Here is a 23038-nt window from a genome sequence, read left to right as displayed (position 1 = left end):
GTGTGGTATGTTCACACGTGTTTTTTTTTTATTTGTTTTGTTTTTTGTGGACTTCATGCATGCAGTTCTATATCCTCTGTAACTGAAGTTACAGAAGGTCTTAAGCCACCACGTGGCTATGGGAAACTGAACGAAGACCTTCTGCAATAAACAGTGAACAGTCCTGAACAAGCTATCTCTCCAGCCCCATACATGTAATTTTAGACGGAAATAGAATAAACCTTTAAAGAGAGAGCTGAAGACACCTGTCCAGATAATCACATCTATTCATTCTAGAAGATGCACGCACCAGACACTAAATCTCTTGTTACCCAGATATTCTTGTGCAGAGCTGCTGCCACTGCAGGTTTTTCAGAACCCCCCACCCCACATCACTCTGAAGCCTCGTTCCCTTACTTACTGGGTGAACATTTATTGAGTACTTTCTATGTATCTGGTACTTGGAGATACAAAAACTACAAGAAGAATTGACCAAAGTCCCTCCCTCCCTGAAGGAGTGAGCAGTCTGCCCTAAAGTCTGCTATGAGCCACAATCTGGGGAAATTTTGTAGAGAGTGCTCTAGAAGGATAGCCAGACAGAAATGAGACCTCCTGGCGGAGAAGGACCAGCTCTGACATGAACGAATAAAAGGAATAGGATGGTGGTTAACTCAAAGGTGTTTGTTTCTCCAAATAGAAGGCATCAGCGGATGAAAAAAGTTAAGATGCAAGAAAAAGCTGAAGACTGTAATAATGGTGTTTTCGGTAAGACATACCCGGGAAGAAGAAACCTCAGAATCATCTTTATCAAACTGACCTGTGGACCAGTCCACTGTGGATAGTGTTAGCATTTTTTCTAGGCTCCGCCCCACAGTTACCTGGCAACAGCCAGATATGCCTGACTCAATATAAAAGGAGCTACTTGCCCTCCTCCTCTCTCTCTTACTCTACCCTCTTACCATCTTCCCTCTCTGTCCCTTCTCTCCCTGTTCCCCCCTTCTCTTCTCTCTCATGTGCTTGTGGCCAGCCTCTACTATCTCTCCCTCTCCCTCTCCTCCCTCTCCTCCTCCCTCTCCCTCTGCCTCTCCTCCTCCCTCTCCCTCCCCTTCCCCCTCCCCCTCCCTCTCCCTCTCTCTCTCTCTCTCTCTGCCGTTCCCTCACCTAAATGAACTCTATTCTCTACTGTACCTGTCCTGTGGCCGGTACGGTACCTCAGGGGGAAGGGACGCCTCAGCATTGGTCTGCAGAGACTCCCCGCTTCCCTCCCACCCCCGCACCCTACTGCTGTAGGTAGGTAGACTGTGAGCTGCCACCATAGAAAATGTCATTTCCCTTTTATGTCTGTCTGGAAACCCATAACTAAGCATCAAAACCTAAAATCAAATGCAGTTCCTATAGCTGTCTAAGACCCTGGGCAGAACGAGAAGCCTGCCCCTGCATTATGTCTCTGCTACCTTTGTAAACATCTCATATTGGCACCTCTCTCTCTCTCTCTCTCTCTTTCTCTCTCTCTCTCTCTCTCTCTCTCTCTCTCTGTCTCTAAGATTTTTGATGGCTTTTCTCATCTTAATTTCTCTAAAATCTAACCTGGTACAAAATCATGTTCAGGAAGTGTGTGCTGATTGAATAAATAACATGTATCCATAAGTTGTACCTAAAGGAATTTCGACTTAGGTCCAGAAAAGTGAGGGAACAAACATTTAGAACTGACACTCTAAATCTCTAGGTCCATTTCAGATCAAAGGCGTCTGCTCTGGGGCAATTACCTTGACCTCTTTGCAGCTAATAAACCAGGCTCTGCAAAACAGGGACCAGGATTCACAGAACCACGAGCTTCATTAGTGAATGTCAGTAAAGGGCCTTTTAAGTGGCAAAGCAGATAATTATGGAAAATGTCTCTGACAAAGACATGTCTCCGGGACAATGAGAAGCCTTCCTTGCAGAAGTTAAACATGTTTTACTCTAAGACAAGCAGCTACAGAAGACCCGGGAACCTCTCAAAGAAAGTGTGTCTCCAATAGATCCCAAGAGACTGTGTTCACCAAGTTCACAAAACACTGAGTAGTTAATAGTCATAGAGAGAAGGCAGAAGAATCCTGCTACTCAGCCCTTCTCTGCTCAAGGTCGCTGTGCCCCTTACTGAACTTTCAGCTTTTCTATTGTTTGACTTGCCTTGCCTACTGGCTTCTACCTTTCCAGACCATCAACGGAGCACTCAAATGCACTTGACCTTTGAGAAAGACACTTGTGCTTTCAGGAAGTACATGATCATTTGTCACTGCCATTTACCAAGTGTTAGCTACATAAATAGATATCTGGGCAAGCAGGAAAGCAGCTGCTGGCCGGTTTGCACTGAAGGGGTGCAGTTCAGTCCAGATGAGAGACAAAGACATTAAGACACTGAACAATACAACGGTGGATACTTGGAAGTCAGCACATGCATGATTGACATGCTTCGCACAGCCTTCAAAATGCAAGGCACCGTCTATTCTATGTTGCTCAAGTAACATTAAATATTGGTTTAGAGAAATTAAAGGAGGTAATATTTCTATAACATTTGTGGAAATCCTGTATTCTCCCCCTCTCTCCCTCTCCCTGTCCCTCTCCCTGTCCCTCTCCCACTCCCTCCCTGTCTCCCTCCCCCTCCCCCCTCTTTCTCTCACGTATGCTCCCACAAGCGTGCACACACACATACACACACACACACACATCTAGCTCTCAAACTGGATTTAGTGAGAATAAACTCATTATGAGTTTGCTCCCCAGTATGCATACTCCAAGTTCAGAATACATATAATAATAATAATGAGTAAAGCTTGCCTGGGTTTTTTTTTTTTTTTTAATTGTCATAGTTAATCAAAAGACACGTGCTGGAAAGCATAAGAGAAAGACATAAAATTAAAATGTATGAAAGAAAGAACATAAAATTTAAAAGAAAACCATCTTAAACTAGGTGTGTGCTTGATCCAGCATGTCTATCATACGTGCTTGATCCAGTGTGTCAATCATCCCCACGCCAGTTATCAGCATTCATTCCAACACGGCGTCTCAAGGGTCGGGGGTTCCCTACCTATAGAATATCAAAGAGGCTTACAGTCTCTGAAACTGCAGGCTGCCTTCTTATCACCAGAACTGCTCACAGCCTGTCACTAATCATCACTGTTAAATGTAGAAAATTGGCTGCAGCTATAATTAAAACTCTGGTTAGTACCCACATTAGCTAGTGGATCTTCACATCAGCCACTCAAAGCTCTTTTGAAACTTATAATTACTTGAGACCGAGATTAAATGGCGAGATTTTTCTTATTATTGCTATAACTGAAGGGACCCCACAGAGCCCTGGTATCATATGGAAAGTCCTTCAGCTGCTGGGAAGTAGGGCTCAATGACTTTCTGAGGTTATTTATAACTGTAAATTATGATTCCGGGATCCTTTGGGGGAAATAGAAAGATCATTCCATAATGTGGATTTCACTAGAAAGTCCCATTCCTGATGGAGAAGCTCCAGGTTCATGACATGGAAGGAATTGCTAAAACAGTGGCCAACTTTCTTCTCATTGTTCAGACACTTCACATGCTGTCTGGGTCTGGGGACCTGATTCTGTTAGACACCTCATCCTGATTCATTCTCCTGTTCAGACACCTGTTACTAGTATCTTCTCTTGTGTCCTCTTCAGTGGAAAAAAAATACATCAAAGTAAGTAACTACAGGGCCTACATGCATAAGAAATTTAGGTCACCTATTCTAGTAAGCAATAAGGACAAAGAAAAAATAATGACTTGTTAAAAAGAATAACTTAGGTGAGTGAACTGGTTTAGCTTGCCAGGTGCTTGCTGCCAAGCCTGAAGACCTGAGTTCAATCCCACAAAACTTCACAGTGTAAAGAAATAACTAACACCCACAAGCTGTCTTCTGACTTCCACATAAGCACTGTAGCTCAAGTTCATGTGTATGTATACACACATGCATGTGCACACACACACACACACACACACACACACACACTATTTTAAACAAATAACAGAAGAGCAAGGAAAAACTTGGTTAACTAATTATTCATCATTGTAACAATATAAATCGGGATGACTGGGAAAACATTTTTTTATTTAGTGACTCGAGACTTTAAATCTATTGCCAATAGGTCAATTCACCGTTTGATGATTCTCTGTGCCACACAATTGTCCCTTGTGGTGCAAACCCAGGGTCTTGCACACTCCAAGCAAGTGTTTGACATATATCTACATCCTTAGCCCACTAGGTCAATTAAAAAATTCTAAGTTTTGGATCTAAAAAGACTGAAGTGGAAAAGCGGGAAGATAAAACAAAGAAGATGAGGAGCTGAGGTAGAAGAGACGTGCTCCAGTCGGGATTAGCTTCCAGTGGCCTGGACCAAATGCACCGTGAGAAGGGCCATTATATGGGATGTGTTGGTGCACGGGTGAAATCGTGGCATTTGGGAGGCAGGAGGATTATTGAAAGTTCAAGGCCAACAAACCTAACTATGAAAATAGAGGCCCTCTTCAAAAGAAAAAAAATGAGAAAAGAAGGAAGGGAGGGAGGGAAGAAAGAGGGAAGGAACTCATAACAAGAACTAATGAGGATCCCCCAGTATATATATGTAGAGTTCAAGAATTATAAAAAAAAATATAGGATGTAAGGTATTATTTCAACTACTGTTACATAAATTTATAGAAACTAAGAGTCTAGGTATCAAATAAAGAATTACTAGAGTTTTATGGAAGAAAAGCCACATTCAGAACGAAGAAAAAAAATCTGGAAACCGCATCAAAGTTTATAGGTTTTTTTTTCCTTCAAAGGCATTGACAGAAAAAAAATCTATAAATTTTATTGTAAAAATGTGTACATGTATACAATAATTCCTAGATAAGGGAGATTGACCCAATTATCTGTGTAACTAACTCAGTTTTTTTCTGCCTGATAACTCTGCTTAAGGTTTGTACTTTGGTGAGCTACTTTTTGTATGGGATCTGCCTGCAAGCTGAAGTCCAAGTGTTCGAGGGTAAGCTCTTCCTTGTGTCTGCCTAGCTCCTATGACTAAGGAGCAGCCTTGGCCATTAAAAATGCTTACACCCTAACTTCTGTTTCTCTTCATAACAGGTTAGTCGACTGCTTTGTTTAAATGTTCTCAGAGGAGCCCTCACTTGTTCTCAATAAGCTATCTTTATAACCATTAAAAATTGTTATCAATCCCAGCGAACCGGCGGTGGCGCAGCCTGTAAGGTGTCAGCCTGCAGAGGGCGCGGGTCCCTCTGCCCGCTCTCTCTCTCTCCCCCCCCCCACCCTCGTGTTCGAATCCCGCTCGCTCCCGCCCGCCTCCTCCCACGTCTCGTGGGGGGGAAAAAGTTGTTATCAACCCAAATATTGATGATCACCCTGAGCACAGATAACAATTACTAAGTAATAACTCAGTAACTAATATCAATGTAGAGAACAAAACTGTACTTCCTGACTTACGTTGAAGTTCTTAGAGCTTTGCAGAGTGATTTGGTGGGCACCATTTCAATTTATTTGTTTATTGGATAAGCAAGTTAAATTATCATAGATTTACGCATCGCCCTGCCCATTAATAAAAGCCACATCACAGGTCTTGGCGCCTTTTGGTAAACTGGCAATTAGTCATTCCTAACGCAAGCATAGCGACCTCCACACGCTCTAACAGGAATGCAGCATCCATCAGGGCTGGAGAGGGACAAGTGCTCAAGCCGTAACAATTCAGACCAAAGAAAGACCCAGAAGAACAAAACACAGATCTTCCCAGTCCTTGTAGTGAGGAAGGTAATCTCAATGGTATCCCATGACCCCTTGAGTAATGCTTCCACACTGGTCGGGGCCTCCTCTCTCCCTGACACTTCTTCCTACTTTAGCATTCTTCATAAGGCTAAATTGACAGGTGAATTGTTCACCTGAGGTGGGTCACATTGACAAGTGATAACAACTGACAGGAGATTAAAAGGAGCTGATAATACAGTGCTGGAAGAAAGATTCATTAAGGTCACTAACTCATGACAGGTAGAGAGTGAGAGAAAATATGGGTTTATTGCTCAGGAACCAGGAAGGACACCCACATTAATCTGATTATCCCTCTCCGGTCTGTCTCTTCTAGATGCCTACCCCTACAAATATGTAAACAAGTTTGTTGCTTTAAAAAGACTGTGCAACAGTGATTCATATCAGTCCAGAGTCCAGCTGCCTCTAAAGCTACTGTCACACACACACACACACACACACCCACACACCAGCCCAGCCAAGCACAGAGACCATTGCTGCTCCTCATGACTCTCAGCTTAGCCATGTCCTATGGTTACACACACATCTAATTCGCACACTCTCTTCCAGAGTGAATCCTTCACGTGATGTGAGTGTGCTACACTTGTGTTTCTATGCCCTTGGCCACCAGATACCAACACGCTCGTAAAACATTTCTTCTAATACAGAGCTGTTAATTGGAAGCTACTACCCAGCCAGTGACTATATTTCTAACAACTTTTACTCTAGACATGGCAACAGAGTGGTGTGTCAGTCAACAGGCTAGCAAGTTCCTGAGATAACCAGCTGATAAAGAGAAAAATCTGGCTTTAGAAGATCTAGCAGGTCCACAATTGTTGGCAACAGAAAATGAATAGAGGTGACCTTTCACTTAAAAACATTTACAATGTGTCATACGCCTGTGCTTTGGCACTGCCTGATACAGTTTGGATCTTAAGCATCCTGGAAAGATCCATGTGTTAAGGGTTTGGGTCCTCAGAATGGGGATGTTGGGAGGCAGTGGAACCTTTAAGAGATGAAACTGTCCCATAATTTCAGTTAACTCAGTCATTCTGGATTTCTGACGGGGTTGAAGACCTATAGTTTCATAGCCAATCCTGGTTATTTACTTTGAGAGAAAAGATCTGAGTGGATGGTTTTCAGCTGACATTTATTCTAAAGCCAAGAAAAAGCCAGGGTCAAAACTAAGTGTTTTAGTTAGGAGAGATGACAGAGGTTCTGGTTAGTCAACAAAATGATGGACTGGGTATTAGGACTATCTTGTACCTCACTGGTACAATTAGGAATAATTATGCTCTAATTGCATTTTGAGAGAAAAGTTTTATTTTAACAGGAAGGGTGAAGCTAGGTGATAAGAGAGAGAAAGAGAGAGAAAGAGAGGGGGGCATGGAGGCAGATGTTCACGTGTCTCCACCAGTCAAAAATAGTTGATATATCTAGGTTGGGTATTGGGTTACACTTCTGATTGAGCATTACCAAACTTATAAAGCCTTTGATTAACATTAAAAAAAATGTATAAAAGCAAAAAGGAAAAGGGGGCATGGGATAGGGGTTTTCTAGGGAGGGGAAATGAGGAAAGGGGATGGCATCTGAAATGTAAATAAAATATAAAAATAAATTTTAAAAATAAGTTTAAAAAAAGAGATGAAGCTGAGTGGGCTGTTATTAGGTCATGGGGACATGATATTGAAAGGGTTAGCAGGATCCCAAACTCTTCCGTTCACTCTCTTCCTTTTGGCCATGAGCAGCGAGGTTTTTCTTCTCTGTACACTCCTTACCATTGCTGTCACATGCCCCCACCAGAGACCTAAAGCAATGAGTTTGCCCCGATCATAAGCCAGGCCATTTAAAAGTAAGCATAATGGGTATCCGGTTAAACCTCTTTATTTTATCCACTGCTTGTTGAAATCTAACCAACAGCACTTCCTTTGCCTGTTCTCAGTTACATGGGTATCTAGGCTCATGGATGGTAAAGACTCGGTCGAGCCTGGTGATGAGAAGAACCAAGGTCTCCCAAATCAGCACACTAAAAAAAAAAGTCACTCTATAGCAGAGCAACACATGGGACAGCCCTAAGAGAATAATACAAAAGATAATAATTATTTTCATGTTAAGAATCGTTAGATACCTTGGGATCTCTTGGCACTGGAATATATACTAACTAATACATGAACTTGACCAAGTGGCATGAAGAGACCTCTGAAGGATAATGAACAAAAGTGGGATGTTTATTTATTGGCCTAGAGAAGAGTTTGGATATCTTATACTTTCCCAGAAAGGATTACATACGGAAGGCAGCGCATGAAATGATATGCAAGCAATATTGATGATGGCCATCTTCCCAGAGTGCTCTGTGAAGCAGGCTGATGATGTGAATATGGTGTTTGAATCTTAAAGACTCGTTCCCTTCAATTCACGGACATACATTTGGATTTTGACAGTGTGAGAGAATGCTGAGGTTGTCATAGAAACAAGTTAAAGGAACACGGTACACATGATGTGCTGGACTTCTTAGCAAGAACGGTGCTGGAGATACAGCAAAATGATGACATCACACAGGGAAAACTACTTGGGGTCATGATGTGATAGGCAACCGTTTGTCTTTCCCCTCATAGGAACCATAATTTAATACACTGGTTAGTTAAGAATTTTACAGTATTGCTAGTACTGGAGAGAAATTAATTTCAGAGTTTAGATGAGATTCTTGTAGAAAGCCACTGCCCTAACCATACTAATCTTGCTTCCACGGAAGAGAAAAACATGGTCATCTTGGGTCTACAGGATTGAACTGGGGATTGGGGGGATGGCTCTGTGTGCATCAAGTGCTTGCTGTAGAAGCATGAAGCTCAGACTCCTAGCACACATATGAAAACCTTGTCATGGTAGTGACATCACTTGGGGGGTTGGGGCAGAGACAGAAAGATTTCCTGGTGCTCAGTAGCTGGTTGGTCTGTGTATCAATCAGTGAACACCAGGCTTGGGGAGAGATCCCACCTCAAAAAATGGGTGGAAAGCAACAGAGAATGATATCGACAATGACCAGCCCCCATGTGTGCACTCATGGGAACACATACCAAAAAAATAAAAAATAAAAAAAAAAATAAAGTGTGAAGAGACAGCATATTTTAAATCCCTTCTTGAGACATTTGAGAGCACATCCCTACCCCACCTCTGGTCTGATGTACAACAAGGACCACTTTACTGGGCCCTTTTCCCTGGGCCAGATGCCTACTTCTCTACGACATAGTTACTCCTTATTCCAAGTCATTGTGGTCTTGTATGGAACATTAGACATTCAAAGCAGGACTCTCCTACCTTCGCCAGGGACATTCTTCTTCTCTCCAAGTAGCCTTAGGGCTTTGAAGCTTCTATGGTTGTCTGCCCTTGTCTGGAGACAACACAATGGCAGGTGGCTGGAATGATCTGGCAACATCCAGAACGAGAGATGTAGCCATCTGGAGGAGAAGGATTTGGCCATGAGAGTTGTTTGAGAAGGCTGATTTTCAAAGCTGTTCTTCAGATTAAAAAAATAATAAAGGGATAAAGAAAAAGCCTTCAAGACAGGCAGTGGTGGCACACACCTTTAATCCCAGCACTCGAGAGGCAGAGGCAAGTAGATCTCTGAGTTTGAGGCCAGCCTGGTCTATAAAATAAGCTTCAGGATAGCCAGGGTTACACAGAGAAACCCTGTTTCACAAAAAAGCCAAGAAGGAAGGAAAGAAAAAGGAACAAGGAAGGAAGGAAGGAAGGAAGGAAGGAAGGAAGGAAGGAAGGAAGGAAGGGAGGGAGGGAGGGAGGGAGGAAGGGAGAGAAAGAAGGAAAGAAAGCCTTCAGATTCCTTGTCTTATATAGACCTTAAAAGGTAATTCTGAGGAAGTTTCAATTCCACAGAGAACAATGATTTTTTTCAGAGAATAAAAAATCTTAAAAAATCTCCACATCACACTCTTCATCTTCTATTCTCCTTCACTTCATTCTCCCATTTCTGTTTTTATGCACAAATTAAACACTTTCCTCTCTAACTCCTCCTTGCTTCATTCAGAAACCTTATTGATTAACATTCCTGGGAAATAAACTGAGAGAGTGTTTTTACCACTGAGATGGTCTGAGCCTTGAGAGGCACAAAAGGATGGTCCTGGGTGTCACTAGATGGAGAAATAGCTGCATGGGGTGGAGACTTGGGACTTCAACTGCAGAGGTCTCACCCATTTCAAGGCAGAACAAAGAGGCATTTGCAGGCATCAGGAGATACTGAATCAGTCACAGTGCCAGACAGTCTCAGGCGGCCCTTTGACAGCTCCGGTGAAACCAGGTCAAAGGCATCCGACTGGCTCAGTATGCAGGGAAATCAATAATGCTAAAGAGTAATGTCTGAAGCAGGAAACAGTCACAACAGAGAAAACTGGCTCCAATCTCAGGGTTCCTGACAGAGACCCTAACATCTGCCATCTTGATGTTAGCCCTGAGATGCCTATCCAGGAGAGGGAAAAAAAGGAGGATGCGGGGCTGGAATGGAAATGGCAGCTGCCAGAGATGATCAGGTAGGAGAAATCCCAAACAAGTTAGTGTCCATCAGGCCAAGAAGAAAACACATGGGAGATGGTTCACTGGAAAAGACTCTTGCAGTTCCTAAGAGCCCTGTAAAGATGGACACAGCGGCATGTGTATCTGTAATCCTCGTGTCTCTGTGGAAAACAAGAGGCAGCAAATAGATTTGCCCAAAGCCCACAAGACAGATATCCTAGTATACAAGGTAAAAATAACAAGAGATCTCATCTCAGACAAGGAAGAAGAAGACAAGGACCTACACCTGAGGTTACCTTCTGACCCCTACAAGTATGCTGGGGCATGAAAATACCCGTACTCACACCCACCAACATGGACACAGATCTCTCTGTCTCTCTCCCTCTCCCTCTCCCTCTCCCTCTCCCTCTCCCTCTCCCTCTCCCTCTCCCCCTCCCCCTCCCCCTCCCCCTCCCCCTCCCCCTCCCCCTCCCCCTCCCCCTCCCTCTCCCTCTCTCTCATACACAGAGAAAGACAGAGACAGAGAAAGAGACAGAGACGGGACAGGAGATGGGAATAAAAAGAAGAGAAAGAAGAATAAGGAAGAGTAGAGGGAGAAATAGAACACGTAGGGCTTCAAAATCACTGGAAATAAACTATACTTCAGCCTCAAAGGAGATTTCTAAAAGTAGCCAAGTGAAATCAACACTAGGAGAAACCGAAAGCTAATTTAATTGAAAACATAGTTATTATATGTTTACGACATAAGCCAGATGTACTTTACTTAAAAAGAAATTGAGGGTTAGAAAAGTTAAGTCCTTTTCCCAGTGTCATAAGATCACAAATGGTAACTCCAAGACTGAAGATATGCCTCCACTACGTAGCTAGATACTGTTGCTCCTCCAAGACTCTTTTCTTTAGTCCTCCGACCTTTCTCTGGAGATCACTGATAGCCCTGGCCCATCTAGATCCGGGGAAATAAGAACAGATTCTTCATTGAGCATTCTAGGGATAGAATGGAGGCATTAAAAATGGGAGGTAGAGAAACGCAAATAGAGGAGATTTAGGCTTAGCCATATGATCTCTCTTGCTTGGCTAAACCTGGGTTAGAGAAAAGAAGGATTTTTAAATTAAAGCAATAAACCAGTAAATTGTAGTAGGACTCACTTACCCTCCCTCCCCCTACCCCCTACCCAATTCCTCTCTCTCTAGAATTGCAATTAATATAGAAGGCATAAAGTTGCTTGCCAATGCATAAATCCATGTGAGCACACTGCCTCCAGGGCTCCTCCGCCTTTTCAAACAGGTAAAATGGCGTGAGCCTGCCCAATTCTCTTGACCCGTTTCACAAATGTTTCCTGAGTAGTAACAACAGGAAAACATTATAAATGGCCAATCTTGCTTTATTCACGTATGAACGTTAATCGCCCACCTCATGAAAGAAGCTGAAGTGTACAGGACAAGCACACAAGTGACTTGCTGCTTGCCCCCCACCCCCACCCCCTTTAGCTGGCAGAGCTAGAGAGGATCAGCTTTCCAAGAACCCCAGTCTGGTTATGTACAGGTTCAAGGCCATGCTCACGGGACTTTCGGACCCTACTGTCTTCTGCACTCATCTTAGGTCATCTCATGCCTCTAAATAGCACCTCTGGGTTGACACTGTGAGCTTTGGCGGTGTCACCATTATTGAATACAGTACAAGGTCTCAAGATTTAACTGGGAGATAGTGCTAAGATAAAAGTATATTCTAGGGGTTAGCGCCTTGCCCACACCCTTAAGCTAGTTGGTTTGGCTCTCTTCTGTGTCTTTCAATACCTGTTAGAGTGGAGAAATGCCTTTCAGACGACCAGGAAATTTGAGCTGGTGAATTCCAGATTTCTAGAGATGGACATAAGATGTTAGGATTTTGAGAATCAGTGAAAGAATTTTATGCCAGAGAGTGATGGATAATTAGAAAGGAGTCTGGGGTGACACATGCATTTTTTTTTTCATCTTTAAAGAAGACAGAGAAAAGAGCTACAAGCCGTCTAAGAAGAAGTGGAATCCTGGATGTTCCTCTAAATGTCATTTTACTACACCAAACCTTCTCTTTCCTTCCCTTCCCGTCCCTCCCCTCCTCTCCATTTTCTTCCCTTCCTTTCTCTTCCCTCCCACTCTTCCTTCTTGCCTTCCTTCTTTTCTTCCTTCCTTTCCCGCTCCCTTTCTTCCCTCCTTCTTTCCTCCCTACCCCCTCTCTCCATCTTCCCTCTCTTTTTCTTTTTGTGATGCTAGGTATCAAACTGAAGGCCTCACGTATGCTAGACAAGTGTTCTGCCAGTGAACTGTATCCCCAGCCCAATGTGGCCTAAATAAAGATTTTGCTACCAACCTGAAAATGCCACAAGGGCCATGTGAGGTGGCATTCACTATACTAAGTATCCCTCCTGGCAGACCTACACTCTCCCTGAGACTCGCTGCCATCCTCAGTCCCACTGATGGCACTCTATAGACGCTGTGTTCAAGCTTGCATGGGATGAAGAAAGAACACACCCAGTGCCGAGTAGCTGAGGGGAGAGTCTATCGAGAAAGAAAGGAACATTGGTCCTTTCAATTCTTATTTTCTGCACCTTTAATTATCTGAAGTAAGAGGTCATTTATAGCTTGGCTGTTTATAATCTTGGATACTCTTGCATCCGTGGCTGGGTTGGTGACATTTCAAACAAAGAGTGCCTGAGAGCTGTAAGATCAGAGGATGATTTCTTTATTACTGTGTATTGTATTGTGTACAAGATCTCCATATTGTATTCAGCAGAGCTGCTCACAATCACCCAGGTCTCACGGATGCTCTGTGCTTTCATACTGCCCTACTTTCCCAGAATTTCTGCATCTCCAGGGCCATTACAGCCTCCTGCCTCTCTCGCCTATCCTATTATGCTATTATCTTGTACGGAGCACTGGTGTTTATATTTTCTACTTTAGACCACAATATTATGGGCCCAGAGCTCAATCTCTTCCTTGGTTTCTATCTGCTCATTGTTTGTGTAGTTTACTAAGGAAATGGGGATGTGTGAAGGTCTGTATGTACACAGTGTCAGAGGAGACACAGTGCAGAGCCTTGCACTGAGGGCCAAGCCTCCTCATGAGAAGCTGCAGGCAGAGCAGAAAGCAAAGCAGTTCTACTAAAATGGTAATACCCAGCCTTTCTGGTCTCCTTAGGGCCTGAGAGGAGAAATCAGTAGTGAGCAGAGAGAGAGGTTAATACTATGTTCTTTCACTTTAAGAAAAAATATTAATTGAAAACCCTCGCTTTGGGGGAGGTGTCTTGGTCTGTAAATTACCTGGTTTGCAAGCACAAGGGCCCAAGTCATGATCTCTAGCATCAATACACACACACACAGAGACACACAAAGAGAAAGAGAGAGAGAAAGAGAGAGAGAGAGAGAGAGAGAGAGAGAGAGAGAGCAAAACAAAATAAAACAGACATGGTGGCACACATCTGGAACCCAAGTGACAAAGGAACGAAACCCAGGAGGAACCTAAGAGTTCCCTAACCATCTAGTTTATCCAAATTAGTGAGCACATACACATATAGATACTCACATACACACACATACACACATACATACATAAACACATATAAAGACACACACACAGGGAGAGAGAGAAAGAGAGAAGATCTTTGAAGTAAGAAGCATTAAAAGGGTTAATGGGAGAAAATGTTTCAGAATATGGTGGGAAGCAATAGAAGAAGACATCTGATATGGGTGTGCATGTGCATCTGCAACCTGCACACACACACACACACACACACACACATAAGCACTCACATATACACACACATATACCTATGCATACACACACATATACCTATGCACACACATGCACATACACACATATATACATACACACAGACACACACATATAGCTACTCACATACACACACATACACACATACATACATAAACACATACAAAGACACACACACACAGGGAGAGAGAGAAAGAGAGAAGATCTTTGAAGTAAGAAGGATTAAAAGCCACAACTCCTACAGAAGTGTCTGCTTGTACACAGACTGAATAGGTTGGAGGTCAAGGGCGGTTTAGATTTCGTTCCCAGCTTTTAGTGCATTATGATTTGCAAGCCCTGTGTCTAAAGCACAGGAGCCCTCCCAGTCAGATCACCGGAAGCCTTCCAGTCCCCCTCCCTCACCTATGAAAATGAACTAATCCTCCTGTTTTACACCGGTTTAGGGAAGAGAAATAAATGGCACAGAAGCTTGTGACATCATAGCCGATTCATATCCAAGGCAACCAATGTCGCATGTCCCTGCTTCTTCCTTCAGGACTTAACTTACCACCATCCACCTATCAGCCACACTGGTTCATTTAATTACACAGCAGACTCAGTGGCCTGTCTTTACAAGTACGCTGAAGCTTCCACGGGCCTGGCTATTCGTGCTGTCTCAGCTTTGGGCTCAGTAAATGTTAGTAGATTTAGGAGGGAAAGTGGAATTTGAAACCTACACCACACTCAGTGAGTTCAAAGTATCACTGCCGTTTCAATTAAAAAGCCTAAGCTACACTCATCCAATTACCATGAATAATGATCCGTGTTTGAGCACAAAACAACAGGGGTGGGGGCATGGGGAGAAAGGGAAACAAGAAAGAAGATAAACTCCCGATATCCCATGCCAAACAGCAAATGCCCTGCTGCCTTTCCTAGCTGAAATGCTCACAGGGAAACAGATCAACTTCAACTGTTAATGGCAGTGATAATGGAGAAAAAAAAAAGATGTGCTTTGGGGAATGATAGAAGGACTGTCCCCTGTTCACAGCTAAGCCGAGACGATTCTGGGTCCTCTGACCTGTTCAGATGCTCAGTGTGTCTGTCTCACGTAAATGAAGAAACAGATGGAAGATGGGGGCATGTCTCTCTTCTGGATTGGTGAGCTGGTCCCAGTGAGCACCTTTGTTTTCTGAGCACCTATTACCTGTCCAGAACCCAGTTGGAGCCTTAAAAGCAATTCAGATCGGCTTAGCCCCGGTGGTGTGATCAAGTCTGAGCCACGCATGATAAAGTTTGAATCAGATGCCTGTTTAGAGAGATGCAACAAGCAAGCCGCCTTAAAAGGAAGGAAAAGGGGCATTGGCCTCCAGTCTGGGGGGGACAGTGTCTTGACCTCTTCTCAAAGGAAGTCTTATGAACAGACCCAGGTGCTGTTGAGGGGGGGCTGGCGGGGCAAAGGGAGATAAAAGGCTTTCTGGAGACCCTCTGACCCCAGCCCTCCCACGGGAAATGAGCAAGGAGGCTGCTGGCTGGCAGACAAGCAGGTGTACCCTTAAGAAGCCATGGAGATTAGCTGGGGCTTATCCAAACCTCCGCAGGAGGCAAATCTCTCCTGGCTCCCTCAGGAGACCCTGAACACTCACTCTTCTGGCATCAAATAAGCCAGATGCAGAATGGACATCGTCAACTTGGCCTTTTGTGAATCCAGAGACCCCCTGAGCAAGCATCTGGACACCATCAGACTCACCAGGGCCCCCAAGGAGATCGAACATTTGGAGAGATGTCAAAGGAAAGGGAGAGAGAGAAAAAGAAAAGCTGAACGCCAGGATCACAGACAGATGAAGCCTCATGCATGTGTGTCTGGATCTTGGTCTTACAAGCAATTGTTTGCTGCCTAAATCGGACCAAGTGCAATGTTCTCAAAAATAATGGCTTTCCTACTGAGAATAACTGCCACCTGCTCTCTGGCAAGGATAAAACTCAGCCCTCAAAGGATGAGGCCTTGAGTGGGTGGGGAGTCCTAAAAGAAGGAAGTGAATGAACGGTCTCAACATTGAGACTACAGAAAAACAGGTTCCCATTCCACAGAGAACCTACCAACCTGGCGCCATGTTCGAGTACACTGATATTCGGGAAAGTCTGTTGGCTCTAGACTCAGTGGGAAAACACTAGTTCTTCTGTGTGTAGTATCAGCTGTGTGACCTTGAGCAAGTCACATAACCTCTCTTGGAATCAAGCACCCCATCCCAACAATGTCTCCCCCAAAGAACTGTCTGAGGATTGGTAATTTATATAAGCATCCATTGCAGTGTCTATCACTTAGGAAGAAATGAAAGGTTCTTCCCTGTCTCCTAAGAAAGAGGGAATATATTATATAAGAAATGTTCTACCTGTTACATAAAAACAGATGTAAAACATTCTGTCCATTCCCTGATGACTTATTTACTCACTGTTGCTATGCTATTGCCACCATAAAAAATGGCTTAGTTGTCACATCAGAAGGCCCCAGAGATTGCCATGGTGAAAAAAAAATCCAGCCCACAGATAGAAGATCTACGTGGGAGATGATAACTTTAGTTCCCTTTTAATTATGATTGAAAATCACCAAGGAAAGGTGGTAGACATAGGATCTGAGCATGAGCTAGGACCCGTGGTCTTAGCCAGCACCGTAACTATGTTAGTCAAGCTTCTGTCACCGTGGCAAAATACCTGACACATTCAACTTTTAAGGGTAAAAATTTGTTTCAGCTCATGAGTTTACAAGGGTCAGTTCTGGTTTTTTTTTTTTTTTTTTTTTTTTTGGTCTGTTGCTTCAAAGTGCATCATGGCAGAACCCTGTGGCAGAAGATACTTACTTAGATCATCACTGCCAAAGGGCACAGTCTCAGTGTCTCCTCCACAGACTTAGCCCCAATGACCTAGCTTCCTTTCACTAGCCCCTACCTCCTAAAGGCTCCATCTTCACCCCCCAAAAGGACCATAGGCTGCCAGCCCAGCCGTCAGCACATGGGCCTTTGGAAGACACTCAAGACAGAAACTATAACAGGAATGAGTTCTCTTCTTTTCAACTGTACTATGTCCATGCACAAGACAATTTGCTCTGGGGTGGCTGAAAGTTCAATGTCCCCAATTTAATAGTAACAGCAAGTATAATTATAATTGTATCCCCCCTCCAGCCTCTACCAGCCCTTATGGGAATAGCAAGATCGTAACTCAGAATGCCAATCCATAGACTTCTCTCCAAGTAGCTCTCCATCATTCTTGGACGTAGGAAGGTTCCTTTGAGAAGCCAAATTGTGTTGAGTCCTAGATTTGGTTCTTCCCAGGGGTGGTTGAATTTTGACTCTTCTTAAACCTGTTCTATCCCCAGCCCCTAAGTTTCTTGTGATCTTGGAACTGGAAGGAGGTACACAGTCACACATTCAAATCCATTTCACTTTATACAGAAAATGGAGAGAGGTTCAAAGAAGTGAATGGCTTCCCCAAGGCCATGAGACTGATGTGGCCGACATCCCATTCAATACTTCCTTTCCCTAATGGTCAGGCAGGGTTTTAGGGACTTGTACAGATGAAAGTAACAGTTTTCCCGAACAGACACTGTCATCACCACAGCCCCGAGTGCACAGCCCCGAGCCCACAGCCCATGATGAAGGGACTCAGAGCCAGGTGTAACAATAGCAGCGGAATCAATCACAAGTGCCCAGGCAGCCTATTGAAGCATCCCTGGGAGAAGTAAATAAATAACACATAAAAAATTATCCTTTTAATTCAGAGAGTTCTTTGGGGTCCTCAATGGTAGTTAAAGTTCATGAAATTACTAATTATTATGAAGATTGGAAATTATCATCTGACTTATCCTCATAACAGCTTGGAAAGGAATCCTATCTTGCTATGATTTGCTGAGGGTAGGTCTCCCATGCTAGGACTGCAAACTTCATTTGCAGCCTCTAAGCTCAGAAAGTTCATTGTCTGGATCTGGGTTGGGAGATGAGAACAGGCTGTCAGAGAGTAGATAGAAGACCTAGAACTATCAGACTTTTAGACAAGGGGAAACTTCCTGGTAATGCATTTGGAATGCTGTCTTATGCATAACCCCAAAAGGTCAGACAACCAAGAAACGTTAAATAAACTAGACTACATGAAAACTTATGTAACAGAATAAAAGTAACAAAATGGGATAGAGAATTTGCTGGATGGAAAAATATGTATTTTCAAACCATGTATCTCATAAGAGACCTGAAATACAGGAGGGATTCATGTGTCCATCTACAAACAAACAAGCCCATTCCAAGACGGACATGGAATGTGACAGTTCGCTAAAGATGACACACACCTGAAATGATGTTTAACATAGTGAGACACTAATGAAATGCACATCATCTGTGTCTGATGGTAAAATCTTGAAATCCCTACTACTTGGAAAGACTGAGGCAGGAGGATTACAAGTTTAAGGCCTGCCTGGGTTACTTAGTGAGAACATCTCAAAAGAAAAGGCAAAATAGAAGGCTTTTGCTGGATCTCTGTAGTGGAGTGTTTCCTTCATGTGTATGAGGTCTTAAATTCAGTCACCAGTACTGAGAGGAGAAAGGTAGGAAAGGAGGGAGGGAGGGAGGGATGAAGGGAGAGAGGGAGGAAGGAAGGGAGAGAGAAAAGGAGGGAGGGAGAAGTGAAGGAGAGAGTGAGGGAGAGAGAAAGGAAAGAAAGAAAAGGGTAGAAGGAGAGAGATCAAATATACAATGTGATCCTACTCTACCCCATTAAGGTATCTACATTAAAACAAAACAAGACAGCAACTAAGAAGTGTTGATGAGAATTCCAAAGAATTGGAATATTTAGTGCCTGTGAAGTGGTGCAACTACTATGTAAAACACGGGTGGAACTTCCGCAAATTAAAAATACAAGAACTGTTTGATCCTTCAGTGCCATTCCTGGTCCTTTATCCAAAAGATCTGAAATTGGGAAGTCGGCGGCAAAACCTTCACAACAGAGTTATTTTAAGCCAATGAAAGAAGAGGAATAAACCACATGTCCAGGTGCAAATGAGATGAGATTTGAGACAGGGTATATAAACAAACTAAAATATCGTCCAGCCTTTTAAAAATGAAAATAAGTGTGTCATGTGTCACGGCATCGTAGATCTGAAAGACATTATTCTGTGTGATAATAAGTCAGTCAACAGATAAGTGATTCACTTATACGAGGTACATAAGGCAGTTCGAATGCAAAGGGATGGAGAGTCTGGGTAAAGGGAGGGGGGCATGGAATTATTACTTAATAGTTGTGAGTCAACTTTTCCGATGAGAATGGCATGGTGGGTGGCTAGTGATGACAGTAGCCAATGACATGGATGATTTAACGAGACTATACTTTCACTTCAAAGTGGACGAGGTGGTAACCTTTGTTTAAATGAGCACACACCATTAGAATTGTCATCAGTAACCTCAACATAAGCCAACATAGGTCTGCAGGGACCAGCTGGTCTGTAAGGGTTCAGCCAAGAGGGACAGGAAGGACCTCAGCTCAAATCCCCCACACTCACCTAAAAGACAAGTACGGTGACAGTGTTTGTAATCCCAGCAGTGGTGGGGCAGGCAGAGACAGGTAGAGCACTCCCTGCATACAATTACTGAGTACGCTTGTGGCTGAATTAGTGGGCTCCAGACTGACCAAGACATGCTGTTTCAAAGAACAAGGCAAAGAGTAATCGAGGAAATACATCTGATGCGAACCTCTGGCCTCCTGTGAACCTCTGGCCTCCATGCATACATAAACATATAAAAAGGCATACAACATACATACACAGACATACACACACAGACACACACGGAGACACACACACGTACCATTGTGAAATTATGCCTTATTGCATGCACACACACAAAAAAAAGGGAAGCCATACTGAAGAATGCCGATCAAGTGCCTGTAAGTCTTCTCTGAAGACCAGGGCTCTTTCTAGAGCCCTGAGTCTCAACATATGGGTTGCAACCCCTTTGGCAAACCTCCTTTTCCAAAAGATACTAACCTTATGATTCATCACAGTAGCAAAAAATTACAGTTATGAAGTACCAATGAAAGTAATTTTGGGGTTGGGGGGGGTCACCCCGACATGAGGAACCATATTAAAAGGTCGCAGCATTAGGAAGGTTGAGACCCACTGGTCAAGAGCTTGAGAAACCAAGAGTGTTAAATTCTCTCTTAAAGAAGTTATTTTAAATGCCCTTTCGTATAGGACAGACACATTAGGACAGACAAGCATACTATCCATCATTGACTTCCGCCTCTGGTTGCTGAGAGGGTTCCTGTCTCCTGGAAGAGCCATGGGGAATAAGGTCAACCGAAGATGTTTGGTTTTGAAAACAAATGTTAACTGGTTGGAGAAAACGCTTACCAATCTCTTTGCACTTAGGAGCTCCAGGCGGTCTCAGTTGTTCAGCAATAGTGGAACTTTCCTGAAACATCACAGATCGCCTCGGAAAGATGAAGTCAGTCCACTTCAGGATTCACTAAGAGTGAACAGAAAAAGCTGAATTACCTGGAGTAGGTGTACAACGACTGCACCAAGGTCCTGACACTCACCCATGTCGTCTCACAGGCCCTTTGCAAGCTAGTTTTGGTCCCCAGTATTTAACAAACTCCTTTGACTGTATTCTTTAGGTTGAGCACTATGTTGGGTTTCAGGAAGCCAGACAGCCCCGGCATTCCTGAACTCTGCATCCTAGAGTATGAAAAGTCATTAACAAAAAATTTTCAAGACCCCAACATATGCTACATTTTGGGTTGGCATGCTTCCATTATTGGACACACACATTTCTCCCTGAACACTGATGAGACAGTGAAAACCCACAGAAAAGAGAAGTAAACCAAGTACCCTACCCGCAATGGTACCCACTTCACTTGCTGTTTCCCAATGCCTCCACTCTAGACTTGGGTGTAGCCCAAAGCTGAGGCTAAGAACAGACAGACAAGCTCCCATTCCTGTCCGTGCTGTGAGCCTCCCAAAGGAGCATCCCCCATCCCCTGGCTTCAGAGGACACAAACCTTGCTTTGATCAGGAAGGCAAGCAGCCAGGCCGGCCGTGTAAACAGCAAAGGCGGTCAACACCAGCATGCAGACTGCAAGGTTGACTTGTATTGTCTTCACGAATTAAAAATGACATATCGCAAAGATTACATGGCTCCGGTAGACCCCACGGCCTGACTGACACGCTGGCTCAGTCTAAATAACAGACTGATTCAGACACCCAAACAAATTAACACATGTTTCCTGATGATACAAAAATTGCATCTGTGTGTCTGCGTATGTTCAAACCACTATACAACCGCATCATCAATTAAATATTTATCAGACTTCCACTGACCTATGAAAGTCATCATCCAGCAGCCCGCAGAGTATCATGGCTGGCTGGTTTTAAAAGCTAGTTTGCAGCCTTGGTCAGTGGAACACATTAGACTTTTCTCTGTGAAAAGCTCTTTCTATCTTTTGAACCGAATCCACACCCTGGGCTGAATGAAGCTTTTAGAACCAGTGAGAACCAGATGGCCCTCCGAGATCATTTTTTTGAATGTTTGGATCTGAGTCATTTGTATGCAGAAGGTTTCACAAAATAGCAATCTGGGTGGCAGGCTCCAGGCTGGGTCCAGCTTTCCAGACAGCCCATCTTTGCCTACAATTGAGAAGACAATATTGTAAGGTTCCATAAAAATATTGCAACATTTATCTATATGTGTAGCATCAAATACATGAAGTGGTCCCTGTCAGGCTGTTATTTCTACGGGAATTCTCACAACTCCTTCTTCTCTCCACTCCTCCCGACTCCACTCCTTTGGCTTGTTTTCATTCCACCTATAGGGTTTGGTTTGGTTTGGTTTTGTGTTAAATCACAGGCACGGAGCCGGCATTGTGAGCCAGCCAGCAGAGGGTACTACGTTACTGGTGCAATAAGCCGAGCCACAACAAACACGGAGCTGAGAACATTTAGATGAATTAAAATGGCCTCCACTCGAATTGTGTTCTGGGAGTTCCTTGTTTGCAAAGGAAAGGCTGTGGGATGGAAGAGATGAGAAGGAGCAGGTAGGTCCACGGGGCCTGCTCATCCGTCCAAGGCGTGGAACAAACTCCAGTTCAAAAGGGGGAAGTGATCCAAACTAAGAGGTATGCTTATAGTCGTTTACTGTAGAGGGAAAAGAAAAACCTAACTTACAGCCACACAAATACAAGCATAGAGACATCATCACAATCTTACTTACAGTCACTCTGAGCTGGGAGAACGCAAATGCCCATTATTCATGAACGGAAGACCAAGAGTAGCATACTCTTGAGCTACGAAAGGGAATGGATTCTAGCTGGATGTGAATGCAGTAACTAACTTATGTCTGTAATCCCAACACTCAAGATGCTGAGACAGGGGATCAGCATCCAATGTGGATGGCGTAGTAAGGACCTGTTCAAATAATAAGGAAAAGAGCTGACACAGCAATAATGATGAGTCTAAAGGACATTGTATTGAATGGAAGGCGCCATCCACTCAACCCCCCGCCCCCCAGTGTTACCTTCTTCTAAGTCCATTAATACACTATTCTCAGCACACTTGAGGCTATAAGGACAGGACATGGCAGAGGTATTTGAGTAAAAACAATGGTGTGGGAAAAGACTTGGGATGGCAAGTGTTCTGCTCTGCGTGATGGATCTAAACAGGAATTAAAATCATAGGACCACACACCCAAGAAAATGAACTTCTTTATATGCTAATTTTAGAAGTAAAAAAAATTTTAAAACAATGTGTGTTTAAAATGACGACTACGAATATACATGCACATACATGTACATGAATACATATTACCTGAGGCAACCTGAGAACTGTATGGGATTAAGCAGATACTTGTGACGTCTGCAGAGTGGGGGGCGGGGGGAGGGAGCTGTTAACTCAGTGGTAGACTGCTTATCTACCTGGCACAGGCAAGAACCTGTTTTACACCCCCCCAGTGTTGAAAGTGAACAGATGAC

The 23038-nt window shown here is 43.6% G+C and overlaps 1 long non-coding RNA gene across 2 annotated transcripts in view; it reads right to left on the bottom strand.

The window, feature by feature from the left end:
* LOC143439049 (uncharacterized) overlaps nucleotides 1-23038 on the bottom strand; it is a 128197-nt gene that overhangs the window by 50789 nt on the left and 54370 nt on the right. For both annotated transcript variants that reach the window (XR_013107502.1, XR_013107501.1), the window contains exons 2-3: nucleotides 20424-20538; nucleotides 9083-9222 (exon numbers count right to left, since the gene is read on the bottom strand). This is a non-coding gene — a long non-coding RNA (uncharacterized LOC143439049). The remainder of the gene's footprint in view (nucleotides 1-9082; nucleotides 9223-20423; nucleotides 20539-23038) is intronic.

This window comes from Arvicanthis niloticus, chromosome 26 (assembly GCF_011762505.2).
Source record: "Arvicanthis niloticus isolate mArvNil1 chromosome 26, mArvNil1.pat.X, whole genome shotgun sequence".
Classification (NCBI taxonomy): domain Eukaryota; kingdom Metazoa; phylum Chordata; class Mammalia; order Rodentia; family Muridae; genus Arvicanthis; species Arvicanthis niloticus.
This window is presented reverse-complemented; position numbering and strand designations above follow the sequence as displayed.